The following is a 7,374-nucleotide window of genomic DNA, read 5'->3' as shown; positions in this document are numbered from 1 at the left end:
AGGAGGGTGCTTGTAGTGGCCGGACCCGAGTTCCACGGTGTTTGTGGGTCAGTCCCGGAAGGCAAGGCTCTAATGTGGAGGGAGAAGCTCTAAGGGGGCCCGGCCAGAGCTCAAGGGTGGCCGGGCCTGCTTCCCCATGCTCCCCCCCCGGCCTTGGGCGCCTGTCTCGAAGGTCCCTGGGCCCAGTGGTGGTCGCGGGGAGCCCCGGCGGGGGTCCCCATCACTCCCCCACAGGGAAAAGCTCTAAAGGGGCCACACTGAAGCCCCGGGGTGGCTGTAGGGGCTGGCCCCTGGCCTTGCGTGCCTGCCTCGCGAGTGCGTTGACCGCCCCCAAGTCTGGCCGGGAGAAGCTCTAATGCGGCGGGGGAAGCTCTAAGGCAGCCCGGCCCAGGGGCTCCAGGTTGCTGCAACCCAGGCCTTGGGCGCTGCGCCGACCGTCCCCCGGCCCGGCGGCAGGGTGCCCTGGGGAGCCCCGATGGGGTCCCCGTCCCTCCCCGGCGGGGGAAGCTCTAATGCGGCGGGGACAAGCTCTAAGGCGGCGGGCCAGGGCTCCAGGCTGCTGCAGCCCAGGCCTTGGCCGCCACGCCGACCGTCCCCCGGCCTGGCGGCGGGTTGCCCTGGGGAGCCCCGGTGGGGTCCCTGTCCCTCCCCGGAGGGAGAAGCGCTTATGTGGTAGGAGAAGCTCTAAGGCGCCCTGGCCAGAGCTCCAGGGTGGTGGCCGGGGGCTGCTGCAACCCGGCCTTAGGTTCTACAAAGGTCCCCACGCACGGCACGGTCCCCGTCCCTCCCCGGAGGGAAACGGTTCTAAAGGGGGGGCCTGCTAAAGCTCCAGCGGGGGCTGGGTGGAGCTGCTCCCCCGCCCCCACTGGCCTTGGGTGCCTGTCTCACGTCTGGGTTGACGGTGGCCCAAAACCCCAGCGGTGGTCCCGGGGATGCGCCCTGGCGGGGGTTCCCGTGCCTCCCCACAGGGAAAAGCTCTAATGCGGCGGGTGAAGCTCTAAGGCGGCCTGGCCGGAGCTCGAGGATGGCCCTGTCTGTGCTGGCCCATGCCCTTGTGCACCTGCCGGCCCTAAGGTCCTTTGCCAGGCAGGCTTGGAGCCCCACAGGCACTTCCCGTCCATGCCCATTGGAATGCATGGCCCTACCAGATGGCCGCTCTCCGAGCTCTGGAAGTCCGGATGGGCGTCAATCTGAAATTCGTCTCCAGTTGGGTCTATAAGGAGCCCGGACACTTTCGCCGAGAGGTCCCTCTCTGTCACTCCCGGCGCGCACATTGCAAGAGAGCTCAGTCACCTTCCTGCGGATTACTATAGACCGGGGGAGAGGGACCTGTCTGCGCGTCCTCCAGGGTACATTCGCCATTGGCTGCCCGACGTGGGCTCCGCGACAAAACCAGAGCACCTCCCTGGACCCAGCCAGCCAGGGGGCTGTGCCCCGCGCGCAGCGCCCCAGCAGAGACTGGCCTGCCGGGGGCGCTCTTTTCCGAGCACTCCATGGGATCGATTTGGCGCACTTGGTCCGTCTAGGGTTGGACTGCTTGGCCAGCCTCAGCTGTTGTTTCAAGCAATTCGCTTCCACCTGCCTTGGGACCGTGTCGAGGGTATGCCCCCGTCTTCGGGTAGGGCCCCCGCGTGGGCGGCTCTCCCCTCCGAGCAGAGCGAAGGCCGATCAGCCCGGCAGCTCCCCAGTGGTCAGATCAGAGTGGACGGGGTCGGGTGGCGCTAGCCCCAGCCGAGGGTGCCTACCGTGAGCCACGATGCGGCCCCCGCTCTGAGCACGTTTTCTCCAGCAGCTCGGAACGCACGTTCCGCAGGTTACGGACCCGCTGCGTCGCGGCGGCGTTGTGGGCGAACCCCCTACCGCTCCAAGTTGTGCCTGGGCCCGGTCTCTCCCTCCCACCCACCCCGTGTGATGGGGCGGAGCGAGCCGGGCCGCCGGCGCCCGCGTGACCGACCTGTCCGCCCCAGGGCCCGACGCGCGTGTCCTCCACGAGACGGCTCCCCCAGCAGGGTGCGAAGGTCAGCTCTGAGGCGGGCACGCGGCTCCCCCCGTTTGCCACCCTCCAACAGGTGCGGCTACCTGGTTGATCCTGCCAGTAGCATATGCTTGTCTAAAAGATTAAGCCATGCACGTGTAAGTACACACGGCCGGTACAGTGAAACGGCAAATGGCTCATTAAATCAGTTATGGTTCCTTTGATCGCTCCATCTGTTACTTGGATAACTGTGGTAATTCTAGAGCTAATACATGCCGACGAGCGCTGATCTCCCGGGATGCGTGCATTTATCAGATCAAGACTAATCCGGGCTCGCCCGGCCGCTTTTGTGACTCTAAATAAACTTGGGCCGATCGCATGTCCCTGTGACGGCGACGATGCATTCGGATGTCTGCCCTATCAACTTTCAATGGTACTTTCTGTACCTACCATGGTGACCAAGGGGAATCAGGGTTCGATTCCGGAGAGGGAGCCTCAGAAACGGCTACCACATCCAAGGAAGGCAGCAGGCGCGCAAATTACCCACTCCCGACTCGGGGAGGTAGTGACGAAAAATAACAATACAGGACTCTTTCAAGGCCCTGTAATTGTAATGAGTACACTTTAAATCCTTTAACGAGGATCCATTAGAGGGCAAGTCGGGTGCCAGCAGCCGCGGTAATTCCACCTCCAATAGCGTATATTAAAGTTGCTGCAATTAAAAAGTTTGTAGTTGGATCTTGGGATCGAGCTGGCGGTAAGCCGCGAGGCGAGCTACCGCCTGTCCCAGTCCCTGCCTCTCGGCTCTCCCTTGATGCTCTTGACTGAGTGTCCTGGGGGTCCGAAGTGTTTACTTTGAAAACATTTGTGTGTTCAAAGCAGGCTGGACGCCTGAATACTTCAGCTAGGAATAATGGAATAGGACTCCGGTTCTATTTTGTTGGTTTTTGGAACTGGGGCCATGATTAAAAGGGAGGGCCGGGGGCATTCGTATTGTGCCGCTAGAGGTGACATTTTTGGACCGGCGCAAGATGAACCAAAGCGAAAGCATTTGCCAAGAAGGTTTTCATTAAACGATCATTGCCACTAGGATGTGGAAAGCAGTAACATTGAGTAGATTCCTGCATGTGTTCAAAATAATACCAAGCACCCCCCCTCCTTTATGTACACCGCATAGGAGAAGCACTTGGCCACACCAGTTTGGGCTGCTGTTTAGGTGTATGATACACTTGCTAGGCACTGATGTATTGCACTACCTGGCCATAACATGGAAAATGGTGTGTTGATGTGGGCAAATGATGGCAGCGCTTGTGAAATGCTTATGCTAGAACCTGTACATAAGCCCCACACGCTGGCTTTGCCAATGCTTGTTTTTAACAGGACTGCAGGGCAAGGACCGGATCACAATCAAGTGGCTAAAGGCACACTTGGTTAAGACATGTGTATTACACCATTTACTCTGGAAGACTCTAGTTCCATCTTCCTGCGTGATGAAGGGAGCACAGAGTTCCCAGAGGGTGTGCTTTCGGCAGGGAGGGCCATACGCAAACAGCTCCCACAAGCTGTGCGTCCCACCTTACACGCAGTCTACCACCTAGCTGTACTCTAATGCAATAGTTTCTGCTTACCTGTGGTGATGAAGCTAAAAATGGGAATGCATGTAGGATGTCATTGCTGCTATCTCTGGGGTCACCATTGGAAAAGAATGTGCAGAAAGACCAGCCCTGACCCTTCTGTGCATTGCACTATAGCTTGTGCCTCTTAGTACAGTGAGTCCCCGAGCCCCCACAAAGGAATGTCCACACACTATGTTATGTGCTAACACAGTTCTTTATATAAAATAAAGCTTCAGATGTATATATACACATTTCAATAACACACTTTGTACTCTGGTAATACTATAACGACAAATCTATACAATTTTATGTGGTACCACACCTGGACTTTAGATTCCTTTTAATATGCATTAACTGCTGGCAGTTAATAACAAAGCGTACAAATCATTCAGTAAAGTGTATCAACATAGAATTAGGGAAGAAAGGCAGGTTAAGGTTAAGCAATGGCAGAATGCTTTCTCTGGAGAGAGATGCACAATTCTGAGTGAGGCCCCCTCCACCCCACACCTGGACAACGTGCAATCAAGAATTAAGAAGCCCGGTCCATATATGCTCAATGTGCCTTGCTTCTTGGTTAGAGTTGAACCACCCCAATGTATCTGAAGTGGGAGAGTTTCGTTGATGGGTCTTCGACGATATACTTCGAGGATGGGCCCCCTTTGACGAAGGAGCCACTGGGCGTCGACAATCTAAAGGAAAAGTGGAACGCTTGCGGAGATACAGCAGCTTCGACCTTCGTGGTGCTCTTTGATGATCGATCAGTTCCTCGATGGCGGAAGTCCTGGGAAGGTGAGGCGTGTGGTAGGCCTCGATGCAAAATGTTCGTGCCGCAACTAAGACTCGGTGGACTTGAAAGACCTTAGGCGGTGATGGATGCAGGCCCGGCAGCGGGCGTCGGTGGTCATGGTCAGCGGTCCTCTGGCCTGTCTGTGCTGCAGCCGCAGCATGTACCACGGGCTAGCTTAGGGGATGAGGACTCAACCACGTCTTGACCTCGGATCTTCACTCCGTCGGTATTCTCGGGACGTCTCTGTCAACTTCCGGTAGCGGGAAACCCACCGGCAGACCTTCCTCAGTCGCCGGCAACGTCGACATTCTCCGGCAGGACAAAGTGGTCAGTGGTGATGGCAAAGGAGCCCTCTTTTAAAAGTTCTTGGGCAAGGTATAGCTTTTTTGGCTCCGGGCATCGAGCAGCACAGCATCAAGATGTCCCTGCTTCTGGGCGCCGATTCGACTTGGCTTCCAGCGGTCATGGAAATCTTCCGACCCCGGTCGATGCCAATGGACCTCAATGATCCTCGATGTTGAGGCGCTCTCTTCAGGATTCTTGGTGGACCACTTCTCTGGACATCAGACTTGCAGAACTGTCTTCCAGGGTGCTTCGATGAAGAGCAGCAGTTTTTGCACTATGGTCCCTCGTAGCTTGGGGAGAGGTCTCCGAGCCAGTTCCTCTCTTGGATCAGTCCTCGACATATTCAACAGCTTTTGGATTATATTGAAGAATTGCTGCAGCAATCTTCTCCTCCAGCTGGGCTTCAAGGATCAGCTTCAAGTTTAGACTTCAACTTGTGAACACATTGGTAAGTGAGAGGTCCCCAGATATATAGATCTGTCCCTCATTCACTCTGGCTGAGCCAGGCGCAGTCACCAATTTACACAGAAGGGCACTCATGCAGACAGGCAGCCAATAAGGCTTGCAGGCATTCATGCGATTCACTCCACCCAGACACCCATAATAAGGAATGTGGATTGGGGCAAGCACCCAGCCTTTCAGCACACTACACTGCATTCATGACAGTTTCAGGCAGGGCTGTCTCATTCATTGTGTCACACACAGAAATCAGACACCCATAACATAGAATGCATATTGGTCGCACACTGCATTCACACAGGTCCCACCCCAAGGGTGTACCCACAAAATCCAGTCACTGGGAAAGCTCCAGCCAGTTTTGCCTGGATTTCCCCACAACATCATATATGGTTCTTCCATCCAACAGCCAGTCAGGGGAAGGGGCAGAGTCAGGGCTTCCCGGGACTTTGGGAAAACAAGGTAACAGGCAATAGAAACCAAGAGACCACAGGGGCCATCTTGTCTCCTATCAGGAATCCACTGATTCCTATGGCAGGGCCTGTGTATACAAAATGGAGGATACTCATAGCACCTGCCATATTCCACATGGAGATGCCACCAGCCCACACCCTGCTCTGTGGGCCACACACAGGTGCCTAAAAACATACACTACAAATTTAGGGTTGTACCCCCACCCACGGGTGCCATAAGGGTAGCCTAAGGGTCTCTGTTCACCACAACCAAAAAGAGGAAGAGCTACACTGCCAGGAGTCGCACATGGACTCCTGTGCAGAGAACAACACAGAACACACATGATAAGGGAGTACAGGACAAGGACATAGAGGCTCTGTCCCACCAATGCATTTCCAGCATCACAGAAGGTACAGCCTTTTTCATATTCATCCTGTTAATTTGAAGGGGATGCAAGTTTCATTGCCTGTAAACGCCCCTCCAACCACTGGATTTGACCGTTTACACGAACTGGTGAAAAAGGGGGCACCAGGGCTGTTTTTGGCTGTTTAGGACCAGGTAGTAATGGCATGGGAGGGGGCGATTGAAAAAGTGAAAGGGTGTTAATCCTCTGCTGCTTGGCAACAAGCATTTTTCTGCCCCCTTCGCATCCCATATGTTTGGAGGGAAGGGGACGGGACGTAAGGGTAACGCTGCACTTATTGACAACAAGAGCGAGGAACGCGGTCCCTCTGCAAGTGCTTTATAGTTGGTAGTGGTGAGGAGGGGGCGCGGTCCCCCTGCGGGTGCTTTATATTTGTTAGTGGTGAGGAGCACGGCCCCTCTGCAGGTGCTTTATATTTGATAGTGGTGAGGAGGGGGCGCGGTCCCTCTACGGGTGCTTTATATTTCATAGTGGTGAGGAGCGCGGTCCCTCTGCACATGCTTTATATTTGATAGTGGTGAGGAGCGCAGCCCCTCTGCAGGTGCTTTATAGTTGATAGTGGTGAGGAGCACGGTCCCTCTGCAGGTGCTTCATAGTTGATAGTGGTGAGGAGCACGGTCCCTCTGCAGGTGCTTTATAGTTGATGAGCGTGGTCCCCATGCAGGTGCTTTATAGTTGATAGTGGTGAGGAGTGTGGTCCCTCTGCGTGTGCTTTATATTTGATAGTGGTGAGGAGCACGGTCCCTCTGCAGGTGCTTTATATTTGATAGTGGTGAGGAGCGTGGTCCCTCTGCAGGTGCTTTATATTTGATAGTGGTGAGGAGCGCGGTCCGTCTGCAGGTGCTTTATATTTGATAGTAGTGAGGAGCGCGGTCCCTCTGCAGGTGCTTTGTAGTTGATAGTTGTGAGGAGCGCGGTCCCTCTGCAGGTGCTTTATATTTGATAGTGGTGAGGAGCGTGGTCCCTCTGCAGGTGCTTTATATTTGATAGTGGTGAGGAGCGCGGTCCGTCTGCAGGTGCTTTATATTTGATAGTGGTGAGGAGCGCGGTCCCTCTGCAGGTGCTTTGTAGTTGATAGTTGTGAGGAGCGCGGTCCCTCTGCAGGTGCTTTATATTTGATAGTGGTGAGGAGCGCGGCCCCTCTGGAGGTGCTTTATATTTGATAGTGGTGAGGAGCGCGGTCCCTCTGCAGGTGCTTTATATTTGATAGTTGTGAGGAGCGCGGTCCGTCTGCAGGTGCTTTATATTTGATAGTGGTGAGGAGCGCGGTCCCTCTGCAGGTGCTTTGTAGTTGATAGTTGTGAGGAGCGCGGTCCCT

General features: G+C 55.3%; 1 protein-coding gene across 1 annotated transcript in view; it reads left to right on the top strand.

The window, feature by feature from the left end:
• FLOT1 (flotillin 1) overlaps window positions 1–7,374 on the top strand; it is a 179,790-nt gene that overhangs the window by 94,790 nt on the left and 77,626 nt on the right. The window lies entirely within an intron of this gene.

Source organism: Ambystoma mexicanum, chromosome 13, assembly GCF_040938575.1.
Source record: "Ambystoma mexicanum isolate Mex_15411 chromosome 13, UKY_AmexF1_1, whole genome shotgun sequence".
Taxonomy (NCBI): Eukaryota; Metazoa; Chordata; class Amphibia; order Caudata; family Ambystomatidae; genus Ambystoma; species Ambystoma mexicanum.
Note: the sequence above shows the minus strand (reverse complement) of the source record. Positions and strands in the feature narration are given on the sequence as shown.